Source organism: Sarcophilus harrisii, chromosome 3 (assembly GCF_902635505.1).
Source record: "Sarcophilus harrisii chromosome 3, mSarHar1.11, whole genome shotgun sequence".
In the NCBI taxonomy this organism is placed as follows: domain Eukaryota; kingdom Metazoa; phylum Chordata; class Mammalia; order Dasyuromorphia; family Dasyuridae; genus Sarcophilus; species Sarcophilus harrisii.
In genome coordinates, this window is record NC_045428.1 from 12792196 (window position 1) to 12817084 (window position 24889).

At 36.7% G+C, this 24889-nt stretch overlaps 1 long non-coding RNA gene across 1 annotated transcript in view; it reads left to right on the forward strand.

Annotated features, from left to right (window-relative positions):
• The first annotated feature begins 998 nt into the window (after positions 1-998).
• Positions 999-24889, forward strand: part of LOC116422984 — a 35707-nt gene continuing 11816 nt past the window's right edge. Inside the window, exons 1-2 of the long non-coding RNA XR_004233474.1 lie at positions 999-1183; positions 2635-3024. This is a non-coding gene — a long non-coding RNA (uncharacterized LOC116422984). The remainder of the gene's footprint in view (positions 1184-2634; positions 3025-24889) is intronic.

Sequence of the window (24889 nt, forward strand, 5' to 3'; positions counted from 1 at the left end):
CTATAATCCTATCATCCTATGACCAGAATAGGAGTTTTAACCTTTTTCTTCCAGTCATTTGGCTTTGTCATTTCCAATTTTATCTTATAGCTATTTTACTACCCATTTCTGACTTCCATTATTGTTTCTTTCTTTTGGAACCTTGGGGCAAAAAAGAAATAGAAGTTTAAAAATTTAAGGCCACTCAATATCTTTCAAACAAATTTCTTGACTCAGCATTTATGAGTCAGCTAATTTAGCATTTCCTTGATATTGTTATGATTTCAACCATTTCATCCCTGTCATCTAGTTCCAGGCCACAAACTTCAATATTCAGAGTTTATTAGATAATCCATTTTTTTAGTTTGTTGTGCTCTGAAACGATCACACTAAAGGTAGTTATGGGATGGGCAGGGAGGAATAAAAATCTATAAATACTTCTTTTCTTCAACAAACATTCTTAATGAAACTGATGTTCACAATATCTTTTTAAAATATCCTCATTGTCCTTGAATAGAAAATAACTCCTTTATAGGAATATCAATTCCAATACTTATTAAGAACAAATAGAAAATTCTAGCACCATAAAATCTTCGTTCTTTCTTTAAAATTTTTATAACACTTTTGTCTGAAAATATTTATAATTGGGACCTACCAAAAAAAATTATCATTAAGAAAATAATAAGTTGACAACAGTTCACATCAAGATACGATACTAATTCGATAATCCAGAAAGTTTTTTTTTCATGTCATCGCTGGGAATAATCCCTCCAAGAATGTAGATCACAAAAAGTAGATAAGCCACTTCTTTTGGTCTCCTCCATATCTCCCTACATGGCTTCACGAGATGCTAGGTGCAAAGAAAATTTATCAGCTGGTTAAAATCTAAAGTGCTTTACAAACCTTAAAATCCTGTATAAATGTTAACTATTATCATCACCATGACAATGATTATTATCATCATAAATCGGATTATGTCTCCAATGATGTCCATCTCTACAAGTGGATACTTTGGTTTTGAAACAACAACATCCATTCCTTGGCTCAAATCTATCAAGTTTGATTGGATATGCAAAACTTTCCCATATATTAGTAGAGCCCTTTGAAAAGGGTAGTTCACAATCATAGTATGATGACATATCAGAGGAATGCTTTCATGTACGACATTATACGAATGAGTGTAATTTAACCCTGACATGAAACGGTAAGTCTGTTACTGCAGCATTTATTGATTTTGAACTTTTTTTTTCTCCAGATCACCCTTTTAAGCCAAATAAAAATGCTGGTTTCCAACTTTTTTATTTTTGTGAGCATGTGCAAGTACTTTAGGCAAACTTTCTGGGTCTCAGCTTCCTCCTTCGTAAAGAAACAAGGGTGGACTCATTTTGAAGTCCCTTCAAAATTTACACTTATGATCCCATTTTTACTGAATCTTGTTTATTATTTTGAAGTCACAAGTTTTGATTTTCAAATGCTAGGGTAAATTTTGAAAAGCTGAGTCTTCATTTCTGCATTTGTTTTAATTTAATACATGAAGAATTGAAAAAGGAATGATCCAACAAGAGGCAACATAGAAATATAGAGGAAAAGGGCTGATGTCGTGGTTGAAAGAAAACAAATTATTGGAAAAATAACTAGAAAGAAGATTGCTTCAGGCTAAGTCCAGTGATTTGGGGAACTTGATTTTCTGTCTTATCTTTCTTTCCTTCCTAAAGGGTTTTTCGCCTGTGTGTTTAACCATTTCGATTTCCTGTTCTCTGTTTTTGTCTCTCATGTTTTCTCTTCTCATCCCATCACAAATTCAGTGGTCCTTGTTTTAGGGGACAAAGGCTATATGAAGATTCACCTTATGCCATATGGGGTTCTTGAATCTTCCATGCTAATTATGAAACTGTCATCACTGAATTTTAGAGTAGAGACTGGGGGTCCCCTGGGGGGGAAACACTGGCTCCCCATTAAATGAATTGCATAATTAAATGATATAGTTTTTAGGGGAAATGAGCTTTTTTTTGTTTGTTTGTTTGTTTTTTTTAGCACTGGAAGCAGTGCGGTAAAATGGGAAGAGTATTTACTTTTAAGTTAGTGCTTTAGGTTTATTATTTTTTGGTCATGTCCAATTGAGCATGAGCTAGGTAGGGGTTTTCTTGGCAAAGATCCTAAAATGGTTTGCCATTTCCTTCCCAGCTCATTTTACACATAGGAAAATTGAGGTAAGGAGGGTTAAGTGACTTGCCCAGGGTGATGTAACTATTAAGTGGTGTACCAGGAAGAGAGTCCCACTCTCTAACTCAAAATACCTGTGTGACTTTGGATAAGCATCTAATCTCCCCAGGCTTCCAACTCACCATCTGTGTAAAGATGATTCTGAAATAGATGGCCTCAAGGGTAACCTATGATTTCATGATTTTATGTTTAAAATATTCTAAATTATGATTAATAAATAACATAAATAATGACTATATATATTTTTTAAATCTCAATTTGCAAAAGGGATAAGTCATGGAAACCAGCACTATTGGAGGAACTTTATAAATATAAACACACATACATGCTTTTGATATGGCTGTTAATTGGGCTAATCATTCTAGAAAGAAATTTGGAGTTATTCCAGAAGTCTCTAAACCTTCTGACACAGTAATCACACTCTTTGAATAGGCTCCAAGGACATCAAAGGCAACAAGAAATGTCCCACACATCCCAATGTGGTCATAACGGCACTTTTTGTGGAAACAACAAAAAATAACTGGAAATTGGGAGCAGCTGAGCAAATGGTAAGACAAGTAAGTAATGAAATACCGCTGCACTCTAAGAAATTACAAATGAGAGGAAGTCAGAAAAATTTGCAAAGGCTTGTGTGAACTGATACAGAGCACAGAGGGCAGAGGCAGAAGAAAACTATCTGCGATGATTACAATTTTAATGAAAATGATATGAAAAAAATGAAATAAAGAAAATGACCCTAAAAATAGAAGCTCAGATTCATTATCATGACTGACAGTGGATTCGTAGAACCTCTGAAGACACAGATTTCTCCTGAACAGAAAGGTGAGGAGCTATAGATAAAGAACATTACAGACATTGTAAAGTTTTACTATTTCTTTTCTTTAAAGAAAGGATTTGATATGGTGGGTAAAGGAAGAATAAAAACAAAAACACATTTTTAAAATAAAGAAATGCAATAAGTATTTTTTTTTTCTTTTAAGCCTTTCCAACTATCTGTGACCTGTTTGGGGATTTTCTTAAATAATATGAAATGACTTGCCATTTCCTTTGCCAGTTCATTTTAGAGATGAGGAAACTGAGGCTGACAAGGCTAAATGATTTGCCCAAGACCACACAACTAGTCAGTATCTGAGATCAGATCTGAATTCAGGTCAGTGCTGTGTCTGCTGCTCCACCTGAGCTACACTTCTGGCTATGTGATCTGGAGCAAATCATTTCACTTTTCTAGCACCAAGTTTTCTTCTTAGTAAATGAAATGAAAGGGCTAGACTAAATGTTTTAGATATTTTCCTTTCTTCGATTTTTGTAGCTGCACAGGACAGCCCCTTTCAATGAGAGAGTTATCAAGGAAGCCTGTGACTTCCAGTTGGGGGAGGGAGGGTGAAAGAGGGATGGGGAGGGGAATTATACAATTATTATGCTGTACAAGAATAATCAGATCAAAAAGGGGAAAAAATGAGAAAGAAAACAAAATGCAAGCAAACAACAACAGAAAGAGTGAAAATGCTTTGTTGTGATGTGTTTGTGTGGACCCACAATCCTCTCTCTGGGTGCAGATGGGCTCTCATCATCACAAGATCATGGTGGTGAAGAGAGCCACGTCCATCAGAATTGATCATCGTATAATCTTGTTATTGCTGTGTACAATGATCATCAGTTTATGTACGTCCCTCCAGACCTCTCTGAAACCATCCTGCTGATCATTTCTTATAGAATAATAATATTCCACAACATTAGTTATACCATAATTTATTCAGTCAATCTCCTACTGATGGGCATCCATTCAGTTTCCAGTTCTTGCCACTACAAAAAGGGCTGCCACAAACATTTTTGCACATGTGGGTCCCTTTCCCTCCTTTAAGATCTCTCTGATATAAGCCCAGTAGAAACAGTGCCGGGTCAAAGGGTATGCACAGTTTGATGGCCCTTTGGGTATAGTTCCAAATTGCTCTCTAGAATGGCTGAATCAAAAAGCACATTTGTTAACTAAGAATTCAAAATTATTCTCCCTGTCTCTGTCTGTCTGTCTCTGCCTCTGTCTCTCTGTGTGTGTCGGTCTTTCTCATACAAAAGCATATGCAATTGTATGTGTGTAGATATATATACATATATATTTACACATAAATATAAGGGTGGGTATGTATATCTATTGGGTTTCTACAGAGACAAAATAAAGAAAACCTCCTCTGAGCTTTCCTCACAGGTAGACTTTCCCCCAGATATTGTAGTGATTTTCCTCAGAAGGTCATGAAGAAGCCACAACACTGAGCCTTAGGACCTCAGGCTGACTGAAATCATTTGTAATCCTTGCAAATCATTTTACAAAATCCACCAGATTCACATCAGTGTCTCTTTCCTATTTGGATTTTTTTTCCCCATTTGATGAATGAAAGCTGCCAACTGGCTTCAGGCCCTGAATCCATCATTAGACTTGGAGCCAGGAGATCCAGGTTCTCCTTCATAGCAGGTGTGTGAACTGAGGCAAATTGCCTCCTCACTGTGGGTCTCCACTTCCTGGTCTGCACAGGGCATTGGACCAGACCACCTCGAGGAGATACCTTTGAGTCGGGCCAATCTGTGATTCCTTCAGGGAGACAAAATCCTCTCTTTTATCGTACTTGGGGCTCCCTTAGTTTTTGTTTTTACCTTCATTCCAGGAGCTTTCTTTGGCAGTCTGCCATATTGGGAGGAGGAGGAGTAGAATGGGGAGAAGCAGGTAACGGAGTGAGAAAATAGGGGTTTGAAGTAAGGAGAGGGAAACTCCCATTGAAATGGAACACACATGTTTAGTGGCCAGAGCCAGGGTGTGCTGATGGCAGCTGTTAATGAAACACACTTTATAAAAAGGGAAATTTTACTGACCAACAAGGCAGCTTCCAGTGGAAGGGATGGACAGCAGTTACAGCAGTGCCCCCTTGTGGTAACTTCAAGAATAAGAACCCAGAGCCAGCTCCGTGGTCCAAATGGACAGAGACAACCTGCGGAAGACATTCAGGTTTGCCTAAGTTAAATCATTTGATCTTCACGGCAGTCCTGGAAGGTAAGTGCCTTATTACAGAGAAACAAACAGAGACAGAATAAATGATGTGGTCAAGGTCAGCTCTCATGAGAGAGACGGAAGAATTTGAACTTGGGACTTCGCCACTCCAACAGCCTGGGCACTTGCTCATGAGCCTGCTCTCTATTGTTGTTGCTGTTTGTTCTGTGTTTTTGAAGACACGACATCAGGAAGATGATACCATAATGCGCAAGTGAGTTGGATTTGAGTGAGGGAAAGCTGGGCAAGGTCCCCTGCCTCACTTTCCCCTCCAGAGCCATCTGGGAGCAGTGGCCAGATAGAGATTAGGAGGACTGGAGATGGCCCTGGATGAAATGGGAGACCTTGGCCTTATTAAGTTAAGGTCTTTAATTGGTCTCATTTAGTGACTAAGGTTAGGTAAGAAATGCAGCAGAGAACAGCCTCTTTTACCTAGTTTTAAAAAAAAGGATTATTCTGGGAGTGAAATTTTTTACCAAAATAATAATCATTGCCAGTTATATTCACTCTAAACCAAACTGGGCCCAAATAATGACTGAGATCCTGTCTCTAGAAAGCTGGAAGGGGCCTCAGCAGGAATCTAGTCCAACTGCTTCTTTTGAGAATTGGGGAAATGAAGACTCATAGTATTGAAGTGACCTGACCAAAGTTACCTGGGAACTGAGTAAATGGAGGATCTCAATCCAGGTCCTGTGACTCCACACACAGGGTACTTTCTAATGTAGCATTGTAAGATCATTAAAGAGGCTCTGTGATATCATGAAAAGAACTCTGGTTCATCAACTAGCTGGAAGAGCTGGGATGGATACCCACCTTTGACTCTGACCAATGGGTGACACTGGAAAAATATCCTGGAACTGGAAAAGACAGTCTTCCTCCTTAAGAGTTGATTTTTTTCAATTACAAAATAGGGAATCAGTTTCAATGTCTCTGAGATTGCCTTTTGTTCTAGATCTGTGATTCTGTGATCACTAAGCTGACGGACCCAACCCCCCAAGATCACAAGAGACCTTGGAAAATTTACAATGATTTACAATCTGTAATAATGATAATGGTTTTGCGGGTGAGGATATGTGATACTATGGGTTTAGAATAGAAAAGTCCCAGCAACTAATTGAATTTGGAGAAGGAGGAAGAGTAGGATCAGGGTGTCCTCAACAGAAATAAGGAAGTTAGGAAGAGATACTTGGAGAATAAAACTGACTGGGTCTATTCTTTTCTGGGTGTGACATTTTGGGAAGAATACATACCATGGAAGACATCCAAAAGAAGTCACCCACCCCGGCTAGCAAAGGGCTGAGAATTCGTGTCATGACAATATTTTGACCTAAGGGACTTGGGATGTTTAGACTGAAAAGAGCAGAGAATATAAAAGTAGAAGGGACTGGAAAGACCATCCTGCCCCTTTGCCATTAAGGAAATAATGGACCCAAGAGGTTCAAAAAATTATCCAGCTCACCCAGGCAGAAAGGGACGTGCCCCAAATTCAAACTAAAAAAGCAGCGCTTTTCCTACTGAAGCAAGATTAGGGACCTCCCTCAGACATCATCATTGACTCCAAATATTTGAAGAGCTCTGCTTGGCCCCTGAGGACAGAAATGGGAGAGCAATAAGCAATTATCTCTCTTGTCCCTTCCCTTCTTCGGTTCTAGAACTATGATTAAATCAATTCTGTAATTTTCTTGAATCAGATTTGTCAGTCCATTCCATATGGTCCTACTCACCATCCTTTTATCAACCACTGATTTCTGGTCACCACTTCCTTAATGTAGAGGCCATTCCTCATTATAACATAATCTCCTTAGAGGGGAGGGACATCATTTGTACTGTTGTGTTTAAAACTCCAACAATTTACTACAATAGTTGAAATTGGATAAATGCTTTTCATTCATTCTTGTTACAAAGGAACACATTTAATCCTGTAGAAAAAAAAATAACAGAGCTATTCTTTAAAAAGGAAATAACCTTCCTCAAAAGTATTAGTTTCTCTCTCATGGAAGCCTTTAAAATAAAGTCTGAATGATATTTTTGGCTAGTTTGTTGACAGAATTTGTGATCAATTCTAAGTTGGATTAAAAATCTCCCAAAGTTCCTTCCAGTTCTTTTAGTTTTTCCCCCTTTCTTTTTTTTTTTAATTTTAGCTACTATCATTTTATTTTATCTTGATATGTACAATTTTATTTTCCCCTAATTAGAAGTTGAAACAATTTTAAAACATGTTAAAAAATGTTTTGAGGTCCAAATTCTATCCTTTCCTTGCCTCCCCTTCTCTGAAATGGTGGCAATAACTTATAGGTTATACATGTGCAATAATATTTTTAAAATCTCCATATTAGTTATTTTGCAAGACTAGAATTTTTAAAAAGAATGAAAGTGAAAAATAGCATCCTAAAGATCTATTTTCTAATAATGATTCTTCTCTCCTTTTGGACTACAAAAAAGTTTCAATATTGAACTATTTCCTAGTGAGATATCCTAATGAAATCCCTTGATATTTTTGATGGTATACACTATTGACCTCGCTTCAGAGGTAGATAGCTGGTGGAAATCCATCTTAACCCTATCAGAAGACCTTTGCCCTTATGGCCCAGTAGAACAGCAAGTGCCCCAGCCAGCCAGTTAGCAGACAGTGGGAGAGTCCCAACTCTATTCTTTATGAGCTGGGGGATTTTTGAGCTGCTTACAACCTCCTTCAACCTGTTTTTCATGCATAAAATGAGAATAATAATATTTACTCCCTAGGGATGTTGCAAAAAAAGAACCTGTTTTGTTAAACTAGAAGTGTTACCATGAGATAAGGAAATCATCGTGTAGGAAGTATTTCACACTTTTGAGCACACTTCTGTATACATTATCTCTTTGGGTCTTCAGTGAAATAAGTCAAAGCAGATATCATTAGTACCAAAAGACAGTGACTAGTGTGTGGTTATCAGAAATAATAAGACCTGAGTTCAAAGCTTGCCTCATACTTACAGCTGGGTGATCTTAGATGAGACACATAAATTGCTTTAATTTCCTCATTTGTCAAATTGAAATAATATCACTTCCCTCCCAGTGTTGTGGGAAATGAAATAATCTGTATCTTGTAAAGTTGGGAAGGAACCCAAACAGAAGAGCCCCTAGTATTTGCTCCCTCTCCTGTTTCCCTTTTTTTTTTAATCATTGGATACCATAATTATGACATTATGCTCATATTTCACCTAGTTATTTGTGATTGGATTGCTGAAGAGACTATTTCTGTTCTTTATTTATATTTCTTGTGCTTCTATCTTAGTCCAGTTTAAAACTGATGGATGCTGATTCTATTGTTCAGTCTGTTCCCCAGGCCTCTTTAACCACAGGAGCTGTCCTCAGTATCAAGTACTGGCTACTATTCTTCCTCCCTACCTTAGATATTTTCCATAATTATAACATAATAAGACAGAAAAGTATCCCAGCTCAATTTATATATGTATAAATTCCCAAGCTAAAGATTTCTGACTTCAAGGAGCAAGAAGAGCTTCCTGTTGGATAGCAAAGAAAACAGATAATTGGGACTTTTGCTTGGATGGCAACCATGAAGATAGAATGGTAGTTCTATGGAGGACTATTTCTTTAACTGAACACCTTTCCCAGTAAGATATCTACATCATGAGCAGCTCTAAGGTCATTAATTCTCCCAGTCACTCAGGATGAAGATTCAGAAAAGATCTTTTGGGATACTGGTTTGACCCACACATCCCTTCTCAAGAGGAATGGCTAGTTGCCATTTATACTAGGCACCTTCTCCTCTACCTCCTTTCTTATTTTCCCAAGAATCCTCTTAACCATCCATGGCTATGTGACTCATATGTCCCTGCTGTGACTTTTATCTCTATTGTGTTCATTCTTTTCTGCTCTTAGATGAAGGAATTTAAATTTACTCTGTGATCTTCTGAGCTTCAAAAGATCATGGATCACTCAAGGTCAAAGAGATGGAGTCCAGATCAGATTACACAAATAGCCAACACTGATAAGGAACAACATCCTTAATAATGAAGGAAGTAAACAGGGAGGAAAGGAAACAAAGAACATTAACAGAATGGGGGCCATAGCAATGAATCTATATGTTCTGCTATATTCATAAATGAACTTGTGATGAATGATTTCTATCAACTTAATTTAAGTCTGAGCCCAATCTCCCCAAAGACTAGAGTGATACTAGGTTGATTATATGTCAGTGTATTATGGTAGAAGGTGAGAAGTGTTTATACTTTTGTTCTTGTATTTTTTCTTTAAAATCTATTTAAAGCAAATGGTTAAAAGAAATGGGCACTAATCACCAGAAAGTATTGGTGTTATAAGGGAGATGCTAACCATTGTTGTTATTGTTCAGTCATTTTACTCATGTCTGACTCTTTGGGAACTTGTTTGGAGTTTTATTGGCAAAGATATTGAAGTAGTTTTGCCCTTTTCCAGTTCATTTTACATATGAGGAACTCAGGTAAATGGGCTAAATGACTTGGCTAAAGTCACACAGCCAGTGAGTGTCTGAGACCAGATTTTAACTCAATAAAATGAGTCAAGAAGACTTTAGACCCAGATACCACCTAACTGCCAGATACTAATTGTAGAGGGCTGAAACTCTTGAGTGGTGGCACTGAGGTCGGTTCAAGCACTTAGGGCTAATTACTGATTGGACAATACTCTATGGGCATGTGCTTGAGGAATGGCCCTTCCCACTATTCTGTGCTGGCTCGATAATTGGTGTATACAGAGAATTGTAGAAGGGACTAGGGATGGAGTAAGACTAGCCAAGGTCACTCTCTGGGCCGTAGATGAAGAAGGAAGATTGCAGAGATTCTGCTTCTGTCCAATTCAATCCTACCCCTAAAGACCAAGAATAAAGACTAAGGACTTTTGCTTATCCTGACTCCGGCTGATTCTAAGTATCCAGGGTGCTAATGTGGTCATCACAACTAACTGTAACTGATAGCAGTATGATACTTATGGAAGGATATACTGAACCTGGGGGCTCAAACTGATAGCATTAGAAACACATAGTAATCTCTCAAATGAAATCCTTCAAAACCTTCCTCCAGAGACCTTACCCCATCAGTCCGGATGGGAGTTGGGATAAGGATGTACAAGGCTGCTAAGTTACAGATCAAAGTCTAAAATTGTTTTTTTTTCTAATTATGAGGACATTTCCTTCCATTTTATCAGACTCTGTCCTGCTACGCTGCAGAGAAGAATTTTTATTCTATGTGTATGGTTTGCCTATCAGGTTAGATTGAACAGTATCTTCTCAATCCAAACAGGTGAAGAGCTGAGAATATTGTGAATTCCTTGGGATAAATGTGATCAGAAGAGAGCAAAAGGGAATACCACAATCAATATGTTAATCTTTCAGTAGGCAAGAAGCACTCTCCAATAACCTCAAAGCTATCACTGTGTGAAGGAGAAGTAGATTAAGATAAAATTGTCCTGGAGCTGGGCTTTAGTCTCCCATTCTTAATCTTCTGAACCATTCCCTAACTAGAAATACAAAGATTGTTTTTTACCTTTTCTCCAGTAAAGCCTTCACAACTCTATTTCTTCTTGCCCATGGGCAACTAAGGTGAATTTCCATAAATAAACATAAAATATTCCTTCAAACAGCCTAATATTATTTCTTGCCAGAAGCTGCACTTATCTGACTATTATCAAGCTTATTGGAAGAATGACTGCACATTTAGCAGGGAGGTGGCCTCTTTGCCTTCTCTCCCTCCCCTCAAAAAAAGATAATTTGCAAATAGATAAAAGTGATGTTCTTTATATAATAATTGAACTGAGCATAGCCCAACTCCTAACTCTGTGGAATCTCTTTTGAAAACACTCATGAGATAATATTTGATAGAAGGAGAGAATTGCTAAGATCCAAAATAAAGCTTCTTCATGATTCCCTTCCTTCATTCTTTCCTTATTTCTTCTTTCTTTCTCCTTTCTTTTGTCCCAATTTTTCTCTCTCTTCTTTTTATAAACTTTCTTTATCCTCCTTCCTTTAGTATTTCCTTTTTCTTCCTATCTTGCTTCTTTTATTCCCTTTCACCATTTTTTCTTTTCCCATTCTTTTCATTTCTCATTTGGTTTTTGTCTCTTCCTTCTTTTTCTTTAATTCCTTCCTTTCTCCTATCCATTTTTCTTCCTTGCTTACTTTTTCACCTGAACTCAAAACAACTGGATTCTAAATAAGAAACCCCTTGGGGAGAAATCAGAGCTACCTTTTCTAGGTTTGAGATGAAACATCTCCTTCCCAGCAAAAGAGTTTATCCACTCTATGTATTTTCTATTGTATTCTAATCTGGATAACACCTGCAATTATGATTATGATCATGATTATGATTTATGATGAGTTAAATGAATTTTCTCAGTATTTTATAGTTCTGATGGATTTTTATATACCTAGCCTTTGGTGCAAAGTGTTAGAGGGACAAGTGTAAAGTAAGGTCTACTGCCCTCACCCCCCCCCACACACACACACACACATCCTTTAATGGATAAGGAGCAGAGAACCTGATGACTTTTGTTTTGAATCTGAAAATCATGTCTTTCCACCAGCAATATGGGGTGGGGTGGGGTGGGTGTCAATGGATAGCTATAACTTTGGCCCAGTACTCTCCTCACTGGCTGGAGAAAGAAATGCCCAATATGCCCTTCTCCTCTTTCCCTCGAGGCCAGAATCGGTCTATAGAGACATAGGAAAGATTCCAGAGAAATCAATCCCCACCTCCCCTTGAGTCCCCTGTCTATTTGTTCAGACATGCCATATGGATACACATCTTACCAGGATACACATAGATCCTATATTCAATATATAAATAACATCAATCAATATCAATCAATCAAAATCAATAAAAATAACATCAATAATGAGAATAATTTCTGATGCTCATGTTACACTCTAACAAAGTATACATTATTTCTTTCCATTTTCATAACAACCCTATCAGATAGGTGTCATAGTTACTATCATGCCTGTTTTACAAATAAGGAAACTGAGGCTGGTAGAAGTTTTTGATTGTTGTCATAGAACTAATCTGTCCCAGAAATCAGATTTTCATCCTCCCCCATCACAAATGTTTAATTCATCTTTAAAGACTGTCAGATCCTAACCTGACTAGAGCACTTAGAAATACATCTTACCAATGTAGACTATTCAAAGTAGGATTTTGAGGTTCTGTTTATAGGAACAAGCCTGAAACCTTGATGATAGTTCCTAAAAATACCTTAAAAATCATACTCCTGACAAAACTTCTTACCCATAGGAATAAAGATATTCCACGGTGTCTCCAGATATGTGTCTGGGAAGTAATGTCATCCCCTGAGAATGATCCATCTATGTGTTTTACATTCTAATGGTATATAGACATCCCAACATCCCAACACCAGAAAGAAAGGCACGGAATATGGCCTTGCTTCCTGAAGTCTGAATTTGGATGAAAATAGCCTTTTAATGTCAGGGTTTATTTATTTCTTTGTTGTAAAAGTATTGAACTAGTCCTTGGATATCCAACACATAATCTGTTAGCAGGTCTGTACATAAGCCTTTTCCAATTCATTTCAACTCATTTTAATTCACCATTTAATTCACTATTGTAATTAAACACTCACAAAGTACTTAACAGATAGTTATGCAAAGGAAGCCCTTTAAAGGACAGCATCAGTGAAATGAGGGACAGGTGAAACTAGGCTTATCATGTGATAACATAAACAGCTCACAGGTGCTGCTGGTATCTCATCAAATGTCAAAAGAACGAGAGGATGGCCCACTGATGCTGATTAGGCTCATCTGGAAGCTTTATGATAGAATATAAGCAAGAGCCCCAAAGGATGGGTCGCCATGGGGTGGTTGGTGATTTTTATCACTGGAGGAAATAACCATATTGATGAGATCACAGAGTGATTGAAGAAACAAAATTTCCATGAATCTCTTAGGATATATTGTTTTCTTTCATTCAATATTCTTTGATATAAGCAACTCAATAGCAAGGAAACTCTCCCTGCCTATCCCCATTGATATTGGTTCTCTAACTTATATAGTCTGAGTTCCCCAGAAATTGAGAAATTAAGTGTTTTTGTTTTTTCCAGAATTACAAAGCTAGCAAGAATCTGTAGACGAGAAAGCAGGGGGTTAAAGCCCAGTCTTCCTAATTTGGAAGCCAGTTTTTTATTCCCTAGTCCAGCCTTTTCATTTTATAGAAGAAGAAATTGTAGCTCCAGAGTGCTTAAAGAAGCAAAATTCCCAAGCCCACACAGCTAGTTAGTAGAAGAATGAAACCCACTACAGTGCCATGATTTGTTAAAGAAAAAAAATCATAGTGGTACCAGCTTAGCTTCATTTTATTTTAAAAAATAGAAAAAAATCATTTTTTTATTACTTACCTGTATTTCAATTATGTTGGAAATGTGCAATAGCTCATTTATCCCCACAATATTTGTTCGTTGCCCTTTGGGATCACTGGCCATTTTGATTCTTCAGAGATTGTGGTGTTCTCTGATTCACTGTCATATAGCATCTCAGAGATGTATGATTGAAGAAGGGGATGGACTGGTTATCATGGAGAGGGAGAGATAATCAATAAGCTTAAATATTCTATTGATATTTTTGTAGTTGAAAAGTTTAAAGCTGACATCAAAATGATACTGAAATGAGAGGTCTCAACTTCCTCAATAAACCTAGCTGATAAATGGGAAGTTTTTCACCCATTGTGCAAGATACAGAGTAGCTCTCAGGAACACAAGCTTGTTACAAAATCTGCCATCAATGGAGGGTCTAAGAAGTGCCTGGGGGAGTCATAGCAGGAAATGGGTATTTGTGGCTTCAAAGTGCCAGTTTCTTGGCATCTCAAAGATGGAAAAAGTAGCCTGATATTATGGTAGGCTTCCTGAGCACTATTCTAGTAGTTAGAGATTCTTCTCAAATCCCAACCAGACAGGAAAGTGCCCATTATTTTACCAGATTCCTTATCAAATAACAAACTTACCTGAACCTCTGAATCACTTTCTAGTCATTACTGATCTTGGATTTCTGGAGATACTTGAGCCTTTTCCTCTTCTGAATAGATTATTCTTTCATCTGAGATCCTTGAGTATCTTAGGCCTGATCTGTAGTTTAGGATGGTAGTAGAGGAAGAATGAGATGGCAACAAAAGGACATTTCTTCAGATCTATCACCCTACTTTATAGATGAGATACCTAACAGGCCATAAGCTCTTCAGTGGAAATCAAAACACTGTCAATTCAGGGTCAAACTGGTCTGAATCTATATTTGAATAAGGAAAGTCAAGGTCACTAAGAACCACAAGATCAGACTTGTTGTATTTGCTTGACAAAAAAAAAAAAGTTTTCTTTCATGGACAGCATCCATACCGGTGTACCAAACTATTAGAGTATTTTCCAGTATAGCCTTTTTGCCATTGGCCAGATTGATAGTGAGACAAAATTAAATGGATTTGTCCTTATTTTTTTTCTATATAAAAAGATTCCTTCTGAAGGAATAGCAATACTTATAATGGTGATGTTCTCTTGTGTTCATCTTTTGATTTTGGACATAAGGGAAGTCAGTCTCCAGCTGTTTTAACTATTACCTGGGATGACTGGGTCTTTTATTATTTATTGTACCACTAAAATCCTAATTGCCTCATTTAATGGCCTTTTCTCCTGCCTTACCCTTCTCAAACTGTCTGTTGCATCTGATGTAATTGTTCCCCTTCTTCTGGATATTCTATCCTCTCTGGAATTTATTGATACTGTTTTTCTGACCCTCCACCAAACTTTCATTGCTCCTTCTCAGTCTCTTTTGTTGGCTCTTTGTTTCTTTCACACCCTGTAACTGTAGGTGTTCGCCTGAGGCTCTGTCCTATGACCTCTTTTTCTCTATCCTTTCTTGATGACTTCATTAAGATCATTGATTTAATGGTCATCAATTCTAATTTTACAGGTCAACATATCCAACCCTGTTTCTCCCCTGCTGCCCAGAAATTGAATAGCTAGCTAATTATACTAGCTATATATAGCTAGTATAATGGATGTTCTGGTATAATCTCAGAATCAACATATCCAAAACAGAGCTCACTTTCTCCCCAAATCCACTCCTCTATCAGACTTCCTTATTTCTGTCAAAATTATAATGATTCCTCCAGTTTTTTAGGCTTATAATTTCTGCATTATCTTCAATGTCTCACTGTCTTTTATCACACATATCCAATCAGCATCTGATCTCTTCTCTTTTCTCACAGAAACTACTTTAATTTAGGTCCTCATTCATTTCTACCTAGACTATGTCAATGGATCCCTGCTTATGCATCTACCCATTCCATCCAATCCTTCATGCTCTTGTCAGTCAGTTTCTTAAAGTATAAATCTGATTAGATTACACTCCTATAGAATAAGCTCCACCATCTATATGGAACTTGTGGGTGGTTAGAGATAGTGAAAGAGATGAAATTGAACAAGGTCTCTTGACTCCAAATTCAATATTCTTTCCATGTATTCTGAGTCAATTGATAAATCAATGTATAGATTCCTATAATCACTAAAGGTCTTCAGGGATAATTTGGTCCACTCAAAATTATAACATGGTCAAATGAAAAGTAGGGAAAGTGGAGTCAAGAGAATCCTGGATTTGAAACCTGCCTGGAATATTTATTGTTTTTTAACATCTGTGAACTTCAATTTCCCCAGATGTAAAATGGGAATGACAATATATCTGTTTCACAAACTGGATTATGAGGGTCATATGAGATAAAAGTCAAAATGTTTTAGAAAGTTTAAAGATCATTTGAATTGACATGGCTCTTTTGAACAAGGTGTTTGAGGCCACTTCCAATAATCTTGTGATAAAGAGAGGCATCTACATGGAGAGAGAGGACTATGGGAAGTGAGTGTAGATCACAACATAGGATTTTCACCTTTTTATTGGTGTTTGCTTTTTTGTTTTCTTTCTCATTTTCTTTTCCTTTTTGATCTGATTTTTCTTGTGCAGCACAATGATTATGGAAATATGTATAGAAGAATTATACATGTTTAACATTGGATTACTTGCCATTTAGGGAAGGGGTAGGGGAAGAGAAGGTTTTGAAAATAAACAGCTTTTAAAAAAAAGAAAAGAAAGCTTAAAGATGTCAACATCAGTCATTGTTGCTATAACCAATAAGCAGCTCAGCCCTCATCTTTGCTTTGACTCTGAAGGTTTTTTTAGAGGAATTCAAGAGACATTTAAAAATTTGTTTTTTAAAATCAATTAAATAGGTTATTGGGCTCAAAATTGGCTGGTTCTTAGTTTTATGTCTGGCTCATCAATTTTAAATGCTTTCTACAATGTCTGTAGATGTCTTGTAAAGTCGATACATTCTCCTATAATGCAGCTGTTAAATTCTCCATAAAGAGGCTGGAATATATAAGGGATAGATGGAGGGCTGGAGAACTGCACATAAGGTAGCCATTATCAGTGGTAGGCATTTACCTAGAGTTTAACGTTGACTTCATTGTGATCCCCTCTGCACAAGGATTCCATGATGACTATTGGTCATCTCTTTCTCTATCAGTAACTTCAAATGGTGTTAAAGGGAAGAAAATTTCTATTTAAAATTTAATATGAAAGGAAAAATCTGTTTCTATTATTATGGAAATGAAAGAATAGGTCAAAAAAAGATGATAATTTGAGAAACAATACTATGCGATGCATAGAGACCTGACTTTGGAGACAGGAAGACTTGAGTTAAAATATTAAAATATCAAAATATCAAAAAAAAAAAAAGAAAAACTATGGGTAAAGCATATAATATCTTGGTCTCCCTAGGTAATTCTTTCATTTGACAAAGAAGAGATCCATGGATATTGGGAGAAGTCATTTCTTCACTGGATATTCATTCTACCAGTGAAATCACAGGTCCAAATTGAACTGACTTGAATCAAAAGGCTATCAAATCCTTTTTCCCCCTTAGAAGTGAGTTGGCTGAACCATTACGAGGACTGGTTAGATCTTTTTGATTTTATCCCTCCACATTATCTTTCCCATCCATGCCTTGCTCTTCACTTATACAATCATCAGCATGGTTCATATTCTCTTCACATCTCACCTGTAATTGAATAGTCTCCTAACTGGTCTCCCTTGCTTAAGTTTCACCATTCTAATCAATCCATCATACATATAAGTGATCATGAATGAGAACCTAAATTAAAAGTGTCCATAAGTACAGAGAAGAGGATATGATGAAATTTGGAAACTGTTTATGTGTGATAAAAGACATTGAGGAGTTAAGGATAATAAAGAGATTGTAAATCAAAGAAGTTGGAGAAATCATGGTACCTTTGACAGAAAAAGAAGTCTGGAAGAGAGGTGGATTGGGGGAGAAGTGAGCTCTGTTTTGAGCATGTTAATTCTTGAGATTATATTAGAACATCCAGTTTTGTATGTCAAATTAAACATGTTTCTAAAGTAAAAATCTGATTATGTTATTTCCCTGTTCAAAACACTCCCTAATATCTCCAGGATCAGATATAAACTTGTCCATCTCTTATAGCCCTTTACAACTAGGTTCCAAAATACCATTCAAGCCTTACTGTTCACTGTCCCAGTCCCAGTATACTTAAGTACAATTAAACTTAGTGTTCCATTCAGATGACATCCTATCTTCTGCCTCTGTAACTTTACATCAGCCATCCTTCCTTCTCTGGAATATACTTTCTCCTCATCTCTGATTCCCAGAGTCCTTAGTTTCCTCCAAGATTCAGTTCAAACATCATCTTTTCCATGACACTTTTCCTAATATCCCCAGCTGCTAGTGCCTCCTTTTCAAGATTACTTTTCACCAAGTTTATATCAACCTGAGGTCTCCAACTAAGCACAGGGTATTTTATAGGTTTAAATATTTTACATGATCTTTCTTTGGTGTGCTTATGCATTAGCAGAAAGTACAATGACACAAATTGCCTGCCAGCATGAGGGATAGAAGTGGAACACAAGCTCTGGGACTGTTTCCCAAGGAAGTCTTGTGCTATTTGGATTCTCTCCAGACCAAAAGTTTTTCACCTCTGTTGTATCTTAAATGTCTTTGACAGTCTGGTGAAGTAAACGACATCTTCTTAGAATAAGGTTTTTTAAATGCAGAAGATAAAATATATTGAGTTATAAAGAAAATCAATTACATTGAAATATAATTATCACATTTAAAAAATAAATTTCAATAAATCAAGAACAGTAATCACATTTTTAAAAAAATCAAGCATACAAGGTCAAGATTTTCTACTCTAGAAGAAAGAATGGAGAAAGTCTCACAAATTCATGCCAGTAGGTAGCCTTGCAACATTATTCTATCCATCATGCTCTAGTTGTATCAAAGCAACAAGACATAAAATACCCCAGACTTTCTTTAGGTAACTAGATTATGTTCATATGTTGTATATGTGTGAATGTATGTGTATGTTTGTATACATATACACATACAATGTCTTATCTAACTAAGCTCTTTGAGGACAGGTACTGGTTTTGTTTTTGTCTCTGTATCCATATTACCTAGCACAGTGGGATGTATGGGATGCTCAGGGAGAACTTGTGACTTTTGTGTGAGGGCTTGTCAAGCCATTTTCAAGGCTGGACATCTACCTTTGAGGTCCATCTGGCACCCAACTCTCACTGGAGGTTCTAAGAAGCATACACAGAAGTCATGTCCCATCTCAGCAGACAAATTGAACCAGGATGAGGGTAACCAACAGAACTCAAACATATGGGTGAGTTAGGAGGATGTCTACCCAAAACATATAAAAAGTTCTCCTGGTGGAATAGGCCGATAAGGATGACTTGTTTCAATGGCCACATAAGAGACCAAAGCAGAAAATGTGGAGTTCTTAAAGTTTGGTCAGACAAGCTCACTCGCTGCATCCCAGACCAATATTCACCATCTTGATTTTTGTCTTGCCACCATACTTCACTGATTCTGGAAGGGAAAGCAAAGCTAATGACTTTGTATGACTTGATTTTACTTAAATCCAATTAATACACAAATTAGGACAATCACTTATGATGTCATTGGTCTTCTTTGAAAAGGAAAGATAGACAACAGCAAGCTAGCATTTTGCCCGAAACTAATAGGGAAGGGGAAAAGAACAGGGATTTATATCACATCTACCATGTGTCAGGTAATGTATAAAGCACTTTTTACAAATATTATTTAATTTGATAATATACTGAGTGCTTAATAAGTTTTTTTTAATTGAATGAATGCAAGATTCTCCTATCTTAGACTTATCTTTGTCCATAGATTTGTTGCCTTAGTGACCTTAAGTCCCATGATTTGTTTTAATTTCCATTGCTCCCCTTTTTTCTTCTTGACCCTTAAAATGAATTTATCCTTCAAATAGGAGTTTCTAAAGGGTGGAGGCTATTTGATTTTTGTCTTACACTCCTAAAACCCAGTCCAATGGTTGACACATAGTGGCTTCTTAATATGTAATTATGAAATTTTATTGAATACAGATGCAAAAAAGGCATCTATTATTCCCATTTGCACATTTCAAAACACATATTTAGACCTTCCAATTAAGTTCACTTCTGATACCAGAAAACTTCATGGAACAGAGGCTCAACAGTGACTCTGAGTTTTCTAAGATTGTGCCATAAGTCTCTGTTTTGGCAGCTCCCACCAAATTGGAAAGGATTCAATAGGAACATTGTGTGTCTGTCATCCAAGGGCCAGACTTCCTAAATGGAAAGAACTTCATCATTAGGTTGGCCACTGTCCAAGGATGTATTTTGGATGCATCAATTCTTGAAGACCATAGGCCATGTTACAAAGAGATTGAAATCCACAGTGGGGGTAGGCAAAAATTCACTGAGGAAAATATTACTCTTGAAAGGTAAAAGCATATGGTTACATAAACCAAAGCAAATTTTCCCAGGGGGTTATTAAGTTATGCATGCCCAGCTTCTGCAAAGTTCAGAACACCAGGTCTGGACAATCACTGGGCGGAAAGTTTTGATAACAGCCAAAACTGGTAACTAAAATGGATTTAGGGGCATTTAGGGTTGGAGTAAAAAAAAATGACTATGTATTAATGAGCATTTGCATAATACTTTAAGGTTTGCAAACCATTTTCTGTGTGTGATTTTATTTGATCACAAGAACCTTGTAAGGGAGGAACTTTTATAAGCCCTATTTAATAAATGAGGAGCCTGAGGCTAAGAAAGATTCAGTGTCTTATCCAGGCTCAGAATTCTGTCTGAAGCAAGATTCAAAGAGGCAGGTAGATGTCATAGTAGACAAAGTTTACCTTGGTCCGAATCCATGCTCTATCTATGCCCTGCCATATTCTTCTTCAGTCAATGAAGACCTTGATTAATGTCAGTCAGGAAATGGAATGGGGACTTAAGGGTAGAAGGAGAAATCTTGGACAAGGTTTCTTGTCCAGAAGGACAAGAGAGGGAATCAGTATCTCTTAGACTTCTGCCAGAGCCCATGTACTTGATTCCTTACACTGTCTGATTTCTTCCCTAAGTGAGGAAATGGTCTCTGGGAGTAGAATAGCAGCTGTCAGAACCAGAGCTGGAAATACAAGGCATTCCATTTATTTGCGCTGACTGATTGATCCTAGCAAAGGGGCTGGTCTGAAAGTGGGCAAACTGAGGGACATCTTCAAGCAGTTCAGTTCTCTGATATTATATGTTTATTTTCCTGAAGTTTCTATGTTCATATATAGTTAATCCAAAATGGTTTTTTCCATCTTTGCAGTTGATCCTTCCTTTTCAAAGAGAACTAGTGACCTCACAAATGATATCTTGACATAGGTGTGAATTGGATTTAAGTAAGGTCAAGTTGTACAGTCATTAGTCTCACTCTCCCTTCCAAAATCATTAAAGTCCAGTGACAAAAAAAATCAAGATGGCTATTGATGACCTGGGATGCAATGGGTGACTTTGAGAGAAAGACAGACAGACACAGACACAGCGAGACAGAGACAAAAAGACAGAGTCAGAGACAAAAACACAGAGAGAGAGAGACATATACAGAGATAGAGGCAGAGAAAGAGACAGAGACACAGAAAGAGACAGAGACACACAGAGACAGAGAGACAGAAAGAGAAAGGCAGAGACAGAAAGAAAAAAAGAGAAAAAGATAAAAACAGAGGCACATAGAGAATATCTATGGCTTATTAGTGCCTTAAGAAATCAACTATTATTTTAAAAAATACATGAGAAAAAAAGACAGATTGGAAACTCATGAGATTAATGCAAAACCTACATTCTACACTGGTTTCCTCCCAATATTAAGAGATAGAAGAAACCAGAGCTTCACAGTCATATTATGGGAAGAAATGAATTGAAGTTTCACAAGGTGAATAAAAGCGGATATCTTATGATCTGCATCATTGACTAGAGCATCTATACTGATGAGATCACAAATCCACTTGGTGGATTGAAGGCAATTCCAGCAGATTGAATCCAGATCCATTTCCTGGAGAGAAGTCCTGTCAATGTGCTTATTGTCTCTTTTATTCTGTAGTTAATTATTTCAAAAGAATAACTTATTGCCAATAAGTGAACCAAATATTTTCTTGTGAAAATATGTAGAATTGGGGTATTTCCAGTGTTTTATTTTTAGTGTTTCCATCATATTTGACCTTTTTGAAAATGTAATGTTAAACAAAAGGAGAAGGATGGGGGATACATTAATCCTAGAGCTTTACTTTCTATCATGAGTATCACCGAGTTAGCATTAATGAACAAAGCTTTTTGTTGGTGGCTTTTTGGCAATAGGAAACAGGCAGTGTATCAAAAATTCTGAAACGGCCTAAGAGCTTGTAAACAACTGTCATCCAGGGTATTTCTTTTTTAAAATAAATTGCATGCATGAATTCTAGTATGTGTCTCCCCAACATTCTGATTAGGGAGGCTTTGGATTAAGAAGCATTTAAAAAATCCATATGCAAACTGTTTCAGAAATAAATAGTGTGCACTATTTGTAAAGTAAACATGAAGAATGTGGTAATTCAGGGCTTTCATTATACTCAAAGAGAGAAATGGCCATTCTTTCTTCCTGTGTGCATATGCCTATTGCTATGGAAGCTAATAATATGTAAACAGAAAGCAAATAACTGGAACATATTTTTCTCTGAGAATTGAGGCTTTTAAGATAAATTTTTGTTTCTTTCATTAAATATTTCCCCATTACACGTAAAACAAAACAGTTTAACACTCTTTTAAAAAATGATTTCCAAATTACCTCCTTCCTTCCTACCCTTCTTTTCACATTGAGAAGACAAGAATTTATTATTGATTATTGATGTGAAATAATGCAATACATAGCTATATTAACCATATTACAAAAGGAAGCATAGGCAAAAAAAATCCCAAGGGGAAAAAAAAAGTTTTTAAAAAGTATGATCTAATCCGCATTCTAAGTTCATCAGTTCCACCTTTATAGGTGGATAGCATTCTTCACCAGAAGTCCTTTGGAATTATCTTAAATCATTGTCTTGATCAAATTAGCCAAGTCTTTCCCAGTGGATCATCCTTACAATATGGCTATCATTGGGTTCAATGTTCTTCTGGGTTTGTTCACTTTGTTTTGCATGAGTTCTTTCCAGACTTTTCTGAAACCATCCTATTTGTTATTTCTTATATCATAATAGTATTCCATTATAATCGTATACTACAACTTGTTTAGCCATTCCCCAATTGATGGGCCTCCTCTCAATTTCCAATTCTTTGTCATCACAAAGAACGGATATAAATATTTTTGTACAAATAAGTGTTTTTCATTTGCTTAATCATTTTGGGATAATAAACATAATAGGGGTATTGCTGGGTTAAAGGGTACATACAGTTTTATAGCTCTTCAAGCATAATTATAAATTGTTCTCTAAAATGTTTGGATTAGTTCAAAACACTAGCAACAATATATTACAGTCCTAGTTTTGTCTACATCACCTCCAACATTCATTATCTTCCTTTTCTGAATGTGTGTGTGTGTGTGTAGTTTGGAGGGAGATGTTAGGAGAACTCAGCTAAGTTTTTTCTCTACTCCACCAACTTGGTTTTGCCCCCACAAGCTATTCCTATTAGGTTTTTTTTCAAGATTTGGGTTTTATAATAAAGGAATCCTGGTTCTATATGAAGCTATTCAATAGAACCAAGCTTTTAACTCATTCTACAATTCAATTGTAAATTCCTATAAGAAAATGAGATCTAAAGTAAAAGGCTTTGAATTCTGGTCATACAACTCATTACCAGGGGAATCTTAAATAAGTCATTTCATTCTTCTGGGTCTCAATGAGACCCAATGAAGTCAATGACCTCAGGTATAAATGAGATGGTTGGAGTAGATCATAAAGAAGTAGCTCTAGAGGCAGCTAGGCAGCACAGTGGAGAGAGCACCAGCCCTGAAATAAGGAGGACCTGAGTTCAAATGTGACTTCAGACACTTAGCATTTCCTAACTGTGTGTCCCTGGGGCAAGTCACTTAACCCTAATTGTCTCAGCAAGAAAAAAAGAAAAGAAAGGTACCTCTGAGACCATCTAGTCCAAACAATCCCCTTTTTTCAGGTAAGAAAATCATGTCCATACAAATTAGGTGATTTGATTAAGGTTACTCAACTAATAAGTGATATACAGAAATAAACATTTTTTTAAAAATAGCTTTTTATTTTCAGCATGCATGCAAAAATAGTTTTCAGCATTCACCCTTGCAAACCTTGTGTTCCAAATTTTTCTCCCTCCCTTCTCTCTACCCACCTCTCCCAGATAACAAGTAATACAATATAGGTTAAACACGTGCAATTCTTCTAAACATATTTCCACATTTATCATGCTGCACAAGAAAAATCAAATCAAAAAGAGGAAAAAGTGAGAAAGGAAAAAAAGCAAGCAACAACAAAAAGATGATACTATTTGCATTCTGTCTCCATAATCCTCTCTCTGGATGCAGATGGCTCTTTCCATCACAAGTCTATTGGCAGGCCATCCTCAGCAAAGAGATCAACCAAATCATTTCCAATGGAACAGTAATGAACTGAACCAGCTATGCCCAGAAAAAGAACTCTGGGAGATGACTAAAAACCATTACATTGAATTCCCAATCCCTATATTTATGCACACATGCATTTTTGATTTCCTTCACAAGCTAATTGTACAATATTTCAGAATCTGATTCTTTTTGTACAGCAAAATAACATTTTGGTCATGTATACTTATTGTGTATCTAATTTATATTTTAATGTATTTAACATCTACTGGTCATCCTGTCATCTGGGGGAGGGGGTGGGGGGGTAAGAGGTAAAAAATTGGAACAAGAGGTTTGGCAATTGTTAATGCTGTAAAGTTACCCATGCATATATCCTGTAAATAAAAGGCTATTAAATAAAAAAAAAATACAAGTCTATTGGACTTGGCCCAAATCACCTCATTGTTGAAAAGAGCCAAGCCCATCAGAGTTGATCATAACATAATCTTATTGTTGCTATGTGCAATATTTTCTTGGTTCTACTCACTTTACTCAGCATCAGTTCATGTAAGTCTCTCCAGGCCTCTCTGAAATCATCCTGCTGATCATGTCTTATGGAACAATAATATTCCATTATATTCGTAATACCATAACTTATTCAGCCATTCTCCAACTGATGGGCATCCATTCACTTTCCATTTCCTTGCTACTA